The 15,437-nt window shown below is 39.5% G+C and overlaps 1 protein-coding gene and 1 pseudogene across 5 annotated transcripts in view; both read left to right on the forward strand.

The window, feature by feature from the left end:
• The window catches only part of Cast (calpastatin), a 114,870-nt gene that overhangs the window by 36,066 nt on the left and 63,367 nt on the right, over positions 1-15,437 (forward strand). The window contains exon 1 of one of the 5 annotated variants that reach the window (XM_021180597.3): positions 1,992-2,129. The exons of the other annotated variants lie outside the window; for them this stretch is intronic. The gene's annotated coding sequence lies outside the window, so the exon portion shown is untranslated. Of the gene's footprint in view, positions 1-1,991; positions 2,130-15,437 lie in introns of those variants that run through there. 5 annotated transcript variants of the gene reach the window in all.
• Positions 3,446-5,635, forward strand: LOC110308205 (heterogeneous nuclear ribonucleoprotein A1-like; annotated as a pseudogene).

Below are 15,437 nucleotides of genomic sequence, written 5' to 3' on the forward strand. Positions count from 1 at the left end.
CATCATATCAATACTTTTGCTTAACACAAGGCTAAATTATGAGTTTAAAGGGAAATCCATTTTAAAATTAATAATCATGATATATTTGTAGCAACTTTTAAAATAATATATAAATAATATACAAATAACTAACATTTGGTGATATGTTCCAGTTGGCAATTCTTATGTTTTTATGTACATACTGAATCTGTGGGCATTATTGATATGTAGGGGTTGTTTTGTTTTGTTTTGTTTTGTTTTGTTTTGTTTGTTTTTTCAAGACAGGGTTTCTCTGTATAGCCCTGGCTGTCCTGGAACTCACTATGTAGACCAGGCTGGCCTCGAACTCAGAAATCCGCCTGCCTCTGCCTCCCCACTTGGGATTAAAGGCATGCACCACCATGCCCGGCGACATGAAGTTTTTGATTCAGGAAGTCTGGGATGAGGCTCATATCCTGCCTTTCTAAAATCTCCTGGCTGTTGGTGTTGCTGTGGTTAGGTGTTTAACTATCTCTGTCTTAGGTTACCTGTGTATCAATGGAGAATTTGACCAAAATGAAGATTCTCAGTCTTGAGGCTACAGAATTGGTTCTCTGGGGTGGACCAAGGTCTAGTACTTAAGTATTGAATAGACACACACTACTTATAGTGAAAACACCATATGATCTGAAAAACCCACTCATTTCGAGGACAATACTCAGAGAGGATGACAGCCACAGCAATGGCTGGTGAGGGAGTCATCTTTGCCTATTTCTGAGAATGGGAGCCCCTTTCTTCCTGGTCTGCAAGCTAAGAATTGCTGTAAAGTTTATCCCTATCTCTGTAGTTACTATTCTGACTCATCTGGGGTGCAGAAGGGTGGGAACCCCTTTCATCCTGCCTATTGCCAGGAGCCAGAGTATTTTTTAATATGAATACATAATGGCTTATTGGAGTATGGCTCAAAACTAAATTACTCTGTGATTTTTGTCAGGAGAAAAGTCATTGTCAGTGAAAACTAGGAGATCTGAAGTACCTACCCTCTTCCAAAGAAAAGGCAGTTATAGCAGTTAAGAAGAAATAATAAGGATGCTGTCTTACATCACAAACCCTATTTGACACAAGTAAAAGGAAAATGAAAATAATCCACTGAGAGGCACCTTGAGTGGGCAGGCAAATAGTACCACTGTGCTGACTATGGGGTGTGGGGAACACAACAGTTAAGGGGAGAACTCCCCTCTTTTAAGGATCCCCAATTATCACCTCTGTGTTGGCTGAATGCATCCTGAGTCTTTGCTCAGCTGTCATTACCTGGGTCTGAGGTCTCATTTGTCAAACACTGGTCACCAGCACTCCCTCAACTCTAACCCCAAGCCTATGGGCCAGGGTGGTTATCCTAGTTGGTTTGTGCCTTTAGGAGAACGTAGATTTGCATGTGTCTTTTAAAATACGGTAACTAGCTGCATCAGTCGCTCTATAACTTGGCTTTCTTCTAAAAAAGTATTGTCATTCCCTTAATTAATTGTCAACCTAGAATAGCAATATAAATTTCTGAATTTACATACGTATTAGATGGTTTCAAATTTATTCTTTGAAGTTTTCAATAATGAAAATAATTGAGTACAATTCATATTGTCTTAAACTGTTCTTTAAAAAAAAAATCCAATATGCAGTTTTAGAGATGTTTAGAATCTGGGATTACACTGCCATCTTTCTTTAACTTCATGGCTTCAAAGGGTTATTTAGGTCGTGTACTGGAGAAGGGGGGTATTCATTGCTGTTACTTTGTTAGTCAAAAAGTGACATCCTGGAGCAGTGGACCTGCCATCCTTTGCTGCTTACATACAGTACACAGCGTGTGTCCTGTATTACAGAATACTGAGAAGTTAACCAGTCTAGAAAAGCCAAGCACCACTAAGAAGCACCAGTAGGGAGCGTCAGGGAATCTCCGGCCGGGCGCTGCTGCAGGTTTCAGGTTTCAGGTTTCCGGTTTCAGGGCTGGCGTCAAGTGGAGGAGGGCGGGAGCCCTAGAGGACCTCGCCCCGCCTTATGCGCCTTATGCGTCACTCTGCGGGTTCAGTTTAGACAGGGAACTGAAACAGCAGAGGTTGAGTTCGACCCGGAATGCAGTCGTCCCCTAAACCAAGCTGAGGCCAGTCGTCATACTCTGAGTGAGTACTGACTTGGGTTGCTTTGCTCCAAAGTCGTGCCTGCCTGTCACGGGCCCAGACCGTACCTGGGTTACAACCCCATAGCCAATTCCAGGCTGAGGACACATTCTGTTACTGTTGTTATGACTGAAGTTGGCATTTCTTTCTAAGTTTGAAGGAGATTAAAAACCCACCCTTCCTGTCCATAGCACTCTTAATGATCTTTTAGCTGGAAATTCTCTGTTGATCGGACGTGAAGGATTACAAAACTGAGTTTTCGTCCCCTGAACTTTCGTCTCCTGAACTTTATGTTGAAAAAACAGCAGCAGCCGTTTAATGATTTGGCTTGACTCTTTCTGATCTTTAGTTTAGATGCCCCCCCCCAGCCCTCTTGAGCTGAAGGCTTGTAGGCTTTCCCCCCCCCGCCCCCCCGCCCCCCCGCCCCCCCCCCCGCCCCCACCAAGTTCCGAGTCCATGACTTGTGTTTCAGAGAATGAGCTCACTGTGTATGACCTTTCTGTGTACCTGACACATCCTGGGTGTGGTGGGGCAAGTGTTGTAACATGTTTTAGCTATGTTTCCCTGAAGACAACCTGAGACCATGGCAAGATAACATCATTAATAGAAACTTTACCTCTTTCAAGAACATGGTGTCTTATCAGAGATTTCAGGATGTCTTCTGTCGTGTTAGGGCCCCCATTCTCCAGTTGTTTGTACTCTATGCTCGGGAAGTTCATTATTCCCACTGTGCTTCGCGAGAAAATGAAGCAGAAATTTTATTTTTTTTATTAGATATTTTCCTTATATACATTTCAAATGCTATCCCGAAAGTTCCCTATACCCTCCCTCCACCCTGCTCCCCTACCCACCCGCTCCTGCTTCTTGGCCCTGGCATATACCTGTATTGGGGCATATAAAGTTTGTAGTACCAAGGGGCCTCTCATCCCAGTGATGGCTGACTAGGCCATCTTCTGCTACATAGAAGCAGAAAATTTATGCACCCTCCACATTCAATGATACTTGGGATCTAAGAAGTCTTTTTTTTTTTTTTTTAGTATAACCAAATACTATTTTTATTAGATATTTTCTTTATTTACATTTCAAATGCTATTGCCTTTTCTAGTTTCCTCTCCAAAAATCCCCTATTCCCTCCCCCTGCTCCCCAACCCACCCACTCCTGCTTCCTAGCCCTGGCATTCCCTTATACTGGAACATAGAGCCTTCACAGGACCAAGGGCCTCTCCTCCCATTGATAGCCGACTAGCCCATCCTCTGCTACATATGCAGTTAGAGCCACGAGTCCCACCATGTGTTTTCTTTGATTGGTGGTTTAGTCCTGTGGAGCTCTGGTTAGTTCATATTGTTGTTCCTCCTAGGGGGCTGCAGACCCCTTGAGCTCCTTGGGTCCTTTCTCTAGCTCCTTCTTTGGGGACCCTGTGCTCCGTCCAATGGATGACTGTGAGCATCCACTTCTATAATTGCCAGGCACTGGCAGAGCCTCACAGGAGACAGCTGTATAAGGCTCATCCACCCTACCAAGGATGCTTACTCAGCAACTCTGGAAACTGCCTGCCTGTGAAGATTTTTTTCTAGAGGAAATCTCTGCCTTGCAGAGTAGTTCCATAAGGAACAGCATGCACCACTCAAAGGTGGAAAGTGTATTCCCTGACCAATAGTTGGTATTTTGGCTTTGTGCTCTTTGACGCTGCTGAGGAAGCATCGCTGAAGGCTCTCATAACCCTGCCATCATGTCTAAGTCAGAGTCTTCTAAGGAGCGGGAAGAGCTGTGGAAAGCTCTTCATCGGAGGTCTGAACTTTGAAACAACCGACAAGAGTCAGAGGAGCCATTTAGAGCAATGGGGAACACTAACCGACTGTGTGGTAATGAGAGATTCAAACACCAAGAGATCCGGGGGCTTTGGGTTTGTCACATACGCCACTGTGGAAGAAATGGATGCTGCCATGAATGAAAGACCATACAAGGTAGATGGAAGAATTGTGGAACCCAAGAGAGCTGTGTCAAGAGAAGATTCGCAGAGACCAGGTGCCCACTTAACTGTGAAAAAGATCTTTGTTGGTGGTATTAAAGAAGACAGGACAGCCAAGGCTATACAGAGAAACCCTGTTTCGACACGCCCCCGCCCCCCCCCAAAAAAAGAAGACACCAAAGAACATCACCTACGAGATTATTTTGAGCAGTATGGGAAGATTGAAGTGATAGACATTATGACTGACAGAGGCAGTGGGAAAAAGAGGGGCTTTGCTTTTGTTACCTTTGATGACCCTGACTCTGTGGATAAGATTGTTATTCAGAAATACCATACTGTGAATGGCCACAACTGTGAAGTAAGAAAGGCTCTGTCGAAGTAAGAGATGGCTAGTGCTTCATCGAGCCAGAGAGGTCGCAGTGGTTCTGGAAACTTTGATGGTAGTTGTGGAGGTGGTTTTGGTGGCCATGACAATTTTGGTCGAGGAGGGAACTTCATTGTTCGTGGTGGCTTTGGTGGCAGTCATGGTGGTGGTGGATATGGTGGCAGTGGGGATGGCTATAATGGATTTGGCAATGATAGAAGCAGTTTTGGAGGTGGTGGAAGCTACAATGATTTTGGCAATTACAACAATCAGTCTTCCAATTTTGGGCCGATGAAGGGAGGAAACTTTGGAGGCATGAGCTCTGGCCCTTATGGTGGTGGAGGCCAGAACTTTGCTAAACCACAGAACCAAGGTGGCTATGGCGGTTCCAGCAGCAGCAGTAGCTATGGCAGTGGCAGGAGGTTCTAATTAAGTACAGCCAGGAAACAAGGCTTAGCAGGAGAGGAGAGCCAGAGAAGTGTCAGGGAAGCTACAGGTTACAACAGATTTGTGAACTTAGCCAAGCACAGTGGTGGCAGGGCCTAGCTGCTACAAAGAAGACATATTTTAGACAATACTCATGTGTGTGGGCAAAAACTCCAGGACTGTATTTGTGACTAATTGTATAACAGGTTATTTTAGTTTCTGTTCTGTGGAGAGTGTAAAGCGTTCCAACAAAAGGTTTTACTGTAGACCTTTTTCACCCATGCTGTGGATTGCTAAATGTAATAGTCTGATCATGACACTGAATAAATGTGTCTTTAAAAAAAAATGTTGGTATTTTGCTCGTGGGAATGAATTTGACTTTTGTGCAATGATTTTCCAGTTACTCTGGAAACGGAAATGAGTATTAAATTTCACTGGGATGTGGTAAGCAGTGCCACTTGGGTTCTTCTAACAGGCATAAAGTGCTGAAATCAAGTGGCAAAGGCTAGCAAATTCACTTCAAACTAGAAAACTGGAATTAAAGACTGACGGAGAAGGAAGTAAGATGGCCATTAGGGTGAGAGGCTAAAGAAGGAAACTCCGTGTGTGTGTGTGTGTGTGTGTGTGTGTGTGTGTCTGTGTGTGTCTGTGTGTGTCTGTGTGTGTCTGTGTGTGTGTTTGTGTGTGTCTGTGTGTGTGTGTGTATGAGTGTGTGTATGTGTGTGTGTGTGTGTGTGTGTGTGTTTTACTTACCAAGCACAGCAAGGTGTAAAAAAAGGAGAGGGAAGCTCATGGACAGCTAGAATCAATTGCCCAGGAATCTCATGCATTTCCTACCTCTAATGATGCATTTGTTTCAGTTTAGTTTCTGACTTCATATTTGGCATCTAGCATCTGGCGGATTTTTTACTTTAGCTAGATAAAGAGAATTCCATAAGGTTTTGCTTAGTTCCTTACACACAATGGTTCATATACATTTTGCTCTATTCTTTTTAGTATTTAGAATTGATAATAGTTATGTTTTCTTGCCAATCCCTTTGAAATACTCTTTAAGATTTAGATTTTTTTAAATTGTGTGTCTGTGTGTGTGTGTGTGTGTGTGTGTGAGTGTATGGAAAACCACAAATGTTTGTATGCTGCCATATCTGGAAACACACCTGAACTCAGGTCCTTTTCAAGAGAATGGTACCTGCTCTTAACCAGTGAGCTATCTTTCCAGTCCTTGCAATACTTTTAAAAGCATAAAAAATAAAAATATATAGCTTTGAGCCTGGCCATGGCAGTGCATGCCTTTAATTTAATCACTTGGGAGACAGAGCCAATTCAAACTCATCTGGTCTACATAGTGAGTTTCAGGACATCTAGAGCTATATAGTGAGATCTAGTTTAAAAATAAATAAATAAAAAAGTAAATAAAATGCAGTGTGGGTGACCCCAGTGAACTAGAGTTTAGAAAGTTTGACAGTCTACTAAGGAAGCCTTTGTCTTCTATCAAGCAAGCACATATAAGGCAGATAGAGGAAGGCTGCTGTAGATTCAAGGCTATCTTGGCTTATATACAAGTTCTAAGCCAACCAAGGCTACATAGGTAAATTCTGTCTATAACAAATCTAATGTTTAGGCTTATTTGGTGCAGGAGATATTCATATATTAGGAAATAACATCTGCCTTTATTGAGTTCACAGAGTTAATAGCATATAGTTTGCCTCTGTTTTGTACACTCCATGGTCACTGTATATGAATGGTATAGGGACCATTGATATGGGTCTTTCTTGTGGATATCAAGAGAGTGACGGATGTAGCTATGTCTCATAAAGGTCTTCTTAGACACATTGATCTGTGCTTTAGCGAACAGGTTTTCAGAGAATGTGGGTCCCAATTAACCATGACACATATCATTCAACTTCTTAGAATTGATTATGACAGTGTTTCATGAACTGTGGACTAAAAAGTATCTGCATTAAATTCCCTTGGGGTAAATTTTGTTAAACTTTCTCTTGAGAAAATTCTCAAGCCCCCTCTCTGGCCACCCAGTTAAGGTCATTGAGAAATCTAAAGCTCTAGATAAATTCTTATACTTATTGAGAGTTTGATGACCACTGCTATGAGTATGAGAATGAGACCATAAAGATCCAACCTGTAAGCATATCTGGCCTTCACAGCACAGCACAACATTAGTCAGAATTAGAGTTCTGAATCACATAGAAGGCAGTGTATGTAATGAACCAAGTTTCCTTAATATGTAGACACACTCTGTGATAGAGGGAAGTTTCTCATACAAGTGATTTAAATAACCAGCTTCAAGAATACCCTGAAGAGTGGCTGGGGAAAGCATGAGAGAGCACTGTTCTGCAGAGAAAATAGCAGCTCGTCTTTATTGTACTTTCTTATCAGCTATGTTAAGAGCATGACAAAAGAAAGTTGCAGAAAATAGAATTATTAGTCCATCTTTTAGTTACATGTACTTTTTCTGTGTTGCACATGAGCAGAGCAAATAAAATCATTTTACCTGATTCAGGTTCAAAGACTAGCAATCATGACTCACATACTATAATCTTTTAGAGGTGTACCTTTTTAATAAGATACAATTCAAAGATATACTCGGTTCAGAGGGCTAAACCTATAACTAGGAACTGAAATTAGTGGCCATAATTGATACCACCCACAACTATAACTTCTCTTTAATATTCTCCATCTCTTTTTCTCTGCTGTAGTTAGATTAATGTCTGCAGCTGTCTCTTCCAGTCCCTTATGTCTCTGTTCGAGTATGTGTATGTCATACTTTTATCTATCCATGGTGCGGCATCTTCATTCCTTTGTCTCTGAACTTAGAAAAACATAAAGTCTGCTTCAGATTACTGTGTTGTGTTAAGTTCTTAAAGAATACTGGGGACAGTGTTTATAAGTGTTGACTTTCCCTAATAGTGTGTTGTTTTCACACGGCATTTGAAACATCTACCTTGAAAGTTCTTCAGGGAAGATTGTTTTCCAGGAGTCCTTTTGCTTGTGTTGTAGACCTATTTCTGCCTGATAGTCCTAAAATATCCTGTCTGTGATGATTCAGGCTTTATGTATGTAGATGTTTGTGCTTGAAATCCCTGTGCCACACGGAGAAAGTGATTTGATTTCTGAATGTTCAGTGGCATAGGTATAGCTTTTGTCTTTATCACAGTGTGTTTTTAAATTCATGGTCATCCATTTCCCAGGGCAGGGAATTTTGAGATCGTGTTCAGTATGTGCTTATGGCTAATTGTTCTTTATATTTCCTAGTTTTATGTCAATAACTCCACACAAGGCCTGCAGCAGGATTCCTTTCATCTTGAGTGACTAGGTTCCCAGTTCCGGCTCTCAGGTCTCTTTCTAACATTATTGTGAGCTGATTATCTTCTAGTGTGCTCAGGGGAGGTTTCAACAGCTACTAGGCTAAAGGATTCGCGTAACATTTCATTTATTCTTCTCAGTATTTAGGGGAAGGTACACTAAGACTTATTAATGTATCTTAACCTAATAATATATTATGTATATTACATATAAATATTGGACATATTTATAAATAAAGAACCAGAGTCCCAGAGAGTTTAAATGTGTCACAGATAGCAAGATTCACCTTGATTCTGGTTATTGTTCGTCAACAGATCTTACAAAGTCCTATACTTAGTTTATTTATAAATTATATGCCTAACTAAGCAGAACTTGTATCTAAATTTAAGTCAGCACTGGAAATCAACTTAAACTTTTATTGTTGTACCTATTGAGTCAATATTATTTGTTTTTTGTTTTATTTTGTTTTGTTTCGTTTTGTTTTTAGTAAATGAAGTTTACATCTACTGATTGGAATCAGAAAATCTGCTGGCTAGTGTTTGTGTCAGCTTGATGCAAGCTAAAGTCATTTGAAAGAAGGGAGCCTTAATTGCAAAAACGCCCCATAAGATTGGCAAATCTCTGGGGCATTTTTTATATTAGTTATTGATGGGAGAGGATCTAGCCCATTGTGTATGGTACCACCCCTGCCTGATGGTTCTGTGTTCTATAAGAGAGCACAATAAGCAAGCCACAAGATATAGAAAAATATTAATTTATTAATAGTAAATATTAATAATAGTGGCATATATTAATAGTAGCTCTAATACTGTTATATAATAGAAGTAGTAGTAGTATGTAATAAAAAATTCAGCCAGGCGGTGGTGGCACACGCCTTTAATCCCAGCACTTGGGAGGCAGAGGCAGGCAGATTTCTGAGTTTGAGGCCAGCCTGGTCTACAAAGAGAGTTCCAGGACAGCCAGGGCTAGATATACAGAGAAACCCTGCCTTGATAAAAAAATAAATAAATAAATAAAAATAAAAATAAAAATAGAAATAAAAAAATTCCCTTGCCATGTAAGAAATACAGAACTTTTGCTCACATTGAGAGATAGGCAGTATTGTTCATGTTAAATTAAATTTCAATAGCATTTCAATGTATCATACTTTAAAATATACTCTATCCCACTGCATTTCCACTTCAAGTGAGATAGTAATAAACTGGAAGGTGCTTGCTGCTATGTGAAATAAGGCACAGAGCAGTTCAGAACTATGCTAAAGGTCACACAGCACTCAAGCGGTCCAGACTCAGAGTCAAGTCCCACAGATACTAACTATTCTCTCTGCTGTCATGCTGACTCTTCAGTATTGATAAAGACTTTACTTGCTATCAGTGTATGTTGTGAATTTCCTGGTGCCATTTTATTTCATTCCCCATTTTAATTTCAGTCATTAGAAAATCAGGTTGGATAAGAAAATCTTGTTATAATTTCTGCCATTTTAACATTTTTATTAAGAACACAGTTCAGAGCCAGATATTATGATGCATGTCTATAATCCCTGAATTGCAATGGCCGGGGTAGTTTCTTCTTTGAGAATGATAACCGAGATTAGTGGTAACCACAGGACTGCCTGCCATTATGACAAATTGAATCACAGTACATAAATTCTTACCAGTTACATTTGACTTAATGACTTATGTGGACTTTTTAAAGCTTATAGAATGGTCCAGTGATAGGACTCATAATCAGACAGTAATCAGTCACCTACTCACTGATTTTCCTGGCTTGTGTTGAGATCATACATCAGCTGTGTGTATTGTCCCAGTTGCTAGACAACATTTTCATGTTTATTTTGATTACATCAGAAGCCAAAGTTTCATGTATGCTCCACTGCCAAGAGCAATTGAGTTTTGACACTCTATTTTTATCTTAAATATAGTCATCTTTTTCAACATGCTCTCATAAATGTATGAAACTTTCTGATGAGCTGTCACCATTCGTCTGTCCCAGATTGCTTCCTTATGAAGTACTTAGTTGGCTATACTCTGAACTGAGTGTGTGGAGGAGTTCTCCATATCCGAGTTTAGTGTAAGCTATTTTACTTATCTAGAATGCTTACCTCATTTAAGAATTCATTTGCAGTTTTTGTAACCTCCAACTAATTTTAGTTTTTTTAAGTGAATAAATGAAATTTGTAATAGCAGAAGGTTCATGAACCATGTCCATGAACCTTGGGTTCAAACCTAGTCTCCATTACTTACAAGCCTCACTTTGCTCATTTATTAGATATTGGTAATGATGTTTATCTCAGTGTTTGTAGAGATGCTCTGAAATCGGGTATGTAAAACATTTGTCCTAGTCCTGACATGATTGTGTGCTTCCTCGTCTCTCTATTGATCACATTATATGAAATATACAATAAAAAGCATCTCTTTCCTCTGTTAAGCTTACTAACCATCTCTGGAACCATACTTGAGAAATACAGACTGTATCTGCTAATCACCTATTATATTTAGTTCTACATTGGGTGTTTTCAGGATCATCCTTGTTATATACTATGCTCTGATAAAATAAATAAGTTGCTAGTATACTTTTGTGTTCAACTTCATTCCCAAATGACCATTTGCTTCTCTGTTACCAGGTTCCCATTTTATTATACTAAACACTGTATGTTGTTAATCAGAGCTTCTTAAACCCTTTTCACCCATGACTCATTGTAACATGACATGGATAATCAGTATATAAGATAGGTATACAACTTGTACATATACTGATAATAAATCATAAGAAAATTTTTCTTTGAAACCGTTTTATCATTTAATTTTAATATTAAAAGTAAAAACGCAAACTGATAAGATGGATGTGCTTCTTTATTTTTATGTTAAAATTAATTCTTGATTGAACACTGATACTAGTATAGTTTGGATTTAGTAAATATTTTGATTTTATAATTTTCAGAGCTAAGACTGCTGTTTTACATAAATACATAATACAAAATGTCAGAAGTATACCAAGACAAAATTTACTTAATTGTATCTTGTTAAACTCAAGTTGGCAATTCAGAGAGCAGTTTTAAAAGCCAAATGTTTTTTACCACAATGTATTTCAAACTAATTCCATTCTTGCATGTTCAGGAATGATGCAGAAAATGTCAAAAGTCTCTGTTTTCCACATCACTGTTGTCTTTAAGGCACATCATTATGTGCCTTTAAGATAAGAAACTTTATATGTACAGTAAAAAAGTCTCTGTAATTCATATAATGGTAGCCTGCAATCTTAGCTGAGGTGCTTCTGCAAGCATTTATTTGGTGATTGCAGGCGCAGTGCAGATTGGCTGTGTCATGTGTTCAGAATTAAGGTCACAATAAAGTCCCATCATGTGACATGGATGGGCGCTTCACAATTATTCTTTTCTTTGGTTTGTTTTGTTTTTATGGAGGAAAGTTTATTTGTGCTTGCAGTTCCAGATTATTAAGAGTCTATTATAGCATGGAGACCTGGCACCAAATGGCAGGCACAGACAGTAGCAGTAGCAAGAAGCTGAGAGATCCCATCTTTGAATATCCAAAGGAATAATAACTCATTAAGTTTGGGAAGGCATGGCAGTGAGAGGCAGACATCATGGCAGGACCAGGAAGCTGGAGAGATCACATCTTCAACTCCAGGAAAGCCTGAAACTAAGGCAGAGCTCTGCCATCCTCCACTAGAGAAGATCCTACCAGAGATCCTCAGTTGGTCTTTCTGGAGCCATCCAGGCTGTATAGCTCACAGTACATCCCAAACCCTCTGCCTAATGCTCTAGAGCCCACAATGATTCTTATGTGTTTTACTATAAATTAATTTTTAGCCATTTCATTTTAGAAATCTCTTATTGTTTGTAATTATTGTAACGTCTATGTTCATTTATGTGACTTATTATAAGAAATTGCATGTTAGATGACTGTATTGCAGTTCTTATTAAAAGCACACTTGAGGAAGGAACCCAAGACTTCCAGTGTGACAGCAAGCAATAAATATAGAAGTCTCAATATGTCGTGATGAAGCTGATGATGGATTGATTGTTGTCAAGTAGAAAAGAAGAGCACAGACATGGGGCCTGATGTTTTTTTAACCTTCAGTAAAAGCTTGCCCAAGAGCATGAAGGCCCATCAATGCTCCAGGTCATGGGATATGTTAAGGCTCTCATTGCTAACTTGGGAAAGGAAGCAAGGTCTACCTTAAGATAAAAAAATCTAGGACATATGGTTTTCCACTCTGTATTTTATCAGCTGAACCATCAGGTACAGGTGAAGAAAGAGATTGAAGTGAGTATAGAGAAATTTTAATCCAGAAAAATAACTGCTCGGACAAGAGATCACATACAAAGACCTTCTAGGTCTGTGTAATACAGCTGTAATGCAGACATGCCACACACCTTTAATCCCTCTGGCTGGAATACAGACACACCCGTAGCACATACTTTTGATCTCAATCAATGAAGATAATTTTGGTTTGTAGAAGAAAGCAGCCATGTTTGAAAGTTATATCTAATTGAGGGGCAGACAAAGTGATGAATCAGAGAAAGATTTGACAGAATGAGTCAGAGATAGGTTATACCCAACTCTCATGAGAACAGACAAAAAATAGAGGTGACTTAAGAGAGCAGCACAGAGAGGGGGGGTGAAGAGGAGGTGTTTGTTTACTGGGACAATCTTGTAGAGACAGGTTGCAGGTGAAAACAGAAAAAGCAAAAGGATGATAAAGAGACAGAAGAAGAGGACAGTTTGCCAAAGTCAATTTGAGGCCAGTCAGAGCAATTCAGTCAACAGCCAAGGAAAGCCAATTTGTATCAGTCAACTTTGAGAGGAGTTTCAAGTCAGAACAGCAAAGTTATACCAGCCAGACTTCAGAAAGAGATAGAAAGGGCAAATTTATTCAAAAATAAGCATTCGAGATGACAGGTAACCTTAGGAAAATAAAAGATACTTTATAAGTGAGGCTTGCTGGCTTCAGTGGAGGTAGTGTGTATCATAAAAGCCATGTAAATGTGCCTGAAAAGAGACCAAATGTCTTAGGCAGCCAAGCATTAAGTTTAGGTCTCTGCTTTGTAGCACAGAGAAGTAAAAAGCTGAGGGAATAATTTTTCTATTACTTGGAATTAATGTCAAGAGAATGGATAAAAGATTATTCCAGAAGCCCATCTCTTTGTGAGAAGCTCAACTCTCTCACCTTTTGCCCTTTATAAGAGCCTTCAGGGACTCCAAGAACCAAAATTTATTCCACCTTTACAAATGGCCTTCCCTTCTCATGCAGGCTCACCAGACACACACATTCAGGGGAAGGCGCTAGAAAGAGATGCAGTAGGTATGGGTCAATAGACAGCTTGTTTAAGAGACCCATTTGTAGGAGGAGAGCATTCATGATGCAATGGTGTTACCACTTCCTCTTTATGATGGAGTGACCTGAGGTTGAAGGCAGATTCTCAGCAAGAGTGGCTGAGGTAGAGAAGTTATGATGCCAGGCTGAAAGGCACATGAGATATGCATGTTTTAAGAGAAAAAAATAAAGTTCTTACCAATGACATTTGCATGATAATCACAAATATAGGGATGTTTATATGGTATGTGTCCAGGGATATGATGTGCTGGCCATTATGTAGTGGAGGATTGGAAATGAAGGTGATGCAGTGCTGGAGACTTAGGGACTTTAAAGGCAAGTGGAGCAGTTCCTGGTTTTTATGATAGACTGCCCAGTAGGAACCTTTGCTCATTCTGCTTAAGCATTGGAGATGTGGCAGAAGGGGAGGTTTTTATGCCCAGAATGGGAGACTTTTGGCAAATAAAACCATTTCTATTTTTTAGGGGTCTTAAAAGCAAGTTATCTTTCTCTGATATTTCTGATTTTTCATTGTATTAAATTTCTGGAACTCTTACAATAATGAATATTCAAATTTAAGAAGATTTGTTTAAATAATGCCAGAAAATATAGGTTAATTACAAGATTAAATCTTTATTTTCTTGTTGTATAATGTCTTACCAACATTGTTTTATTTTAATGTAACTTATTATAACACACTTGAGTTGGACCTTTGCTTTATCCCAGGAGAAACCTTTTAACACTTCTGCTACATCATTTAAGTTATGAGACAAACCTGTTTGGTGTGATTGTTTATTTTGTTTGCTTGTTTTGACATCATTGGACTCAACTACTCAAGGTCATAGCTGTCTTATTGTATATTCTCAATTCCTGGAGCACTGCTTTTCGATTATGGCTCTTCAATGAGAGAATGGTGAATTATTTTTTATCAGGGCATTATTCTAATGCTTGTTACTCTGATCCTGCCTTAGCTCACATAAATAATTAGCATTATTCTGGGTGCTTAGACATTGCTTGGGCTTGGAAGGGTATGTATAGTTTCAGTTGCTGTCTAGTCTGCTGTGCACTGCTGCCTCCATAGAGGTATTTCAGTGAATGTATGAGAATATTGAAAAGTGGCAGCTCTTGACATTCCCAGGACCAGTGAGTGAATGCTAGGCATTGCAGTGCTGGGACATGATGGGCCTGACGTTTGTGCTGTCATATGTAGCTATGCATGCCTTATTTATAAATGCATCTCCCTGGCCTTTTGTTTATATGGTCCCCACTCATCCTGTGTCCCTATATAATTTATCATACCTTCATACCATAGTCTGAATTTTCAGGGGACTCTGACCTCCTGGAGTGATTGTTTAACTCATGTCAACCCTGACTAGGCTCTTACCTTTCACAAAGGCAAAGACATCTATTGATCTCACCACAATATCCCCAGAACTTAACACAAGTTCACACTGTGTTCCACATAAACTGAAGTAACCAGTAAACTGTGGTGAACCCTGGACATAAGATTCCATTTTCCTTTCTGTTTTAAGTCTATGTTGGCCATTGCTAAGGGTCACAATCTTTAAAGATCTAGGAGTTAACTTTTAATTACTTTTTACTCACTATTGGTTCATGGTTGGCAATTCAGATGGTACAAAATGAAGGTATATTCATTCAGTCCTTTACATGAGATAATAAACATTAGACATTCCTTGCCTTCACCTGTAGAATAAGTGCTGAACAAGCCATAATAACCCAGAGTTGAGAGGGTTAATAATGTGGTGGGGTCATTTCCATTGACAAGTCCCCCCAAAATCAGCATTTATATTTCAGTTTTGAAAAATCTGACATGTCTTAATGTGGAATTTCCATGGAGGATTCCCTGAAGGTGCAGCCAATGTCTAAGTCCCA

The sequence above is a fragment of the Mus caroli genome, unplaced genomic scaffold (assembly GCF_978045245.1).
Source record: "Mus caroli unplaced genomic scaffold, Mus_caroli_1 scaffold_15, whole genome shotgun sequence".
NCBI lineage: Eukaryota > Metazoa > Chordata > Mammalia > Rodentia > Muridae > Mus > Mus caroli.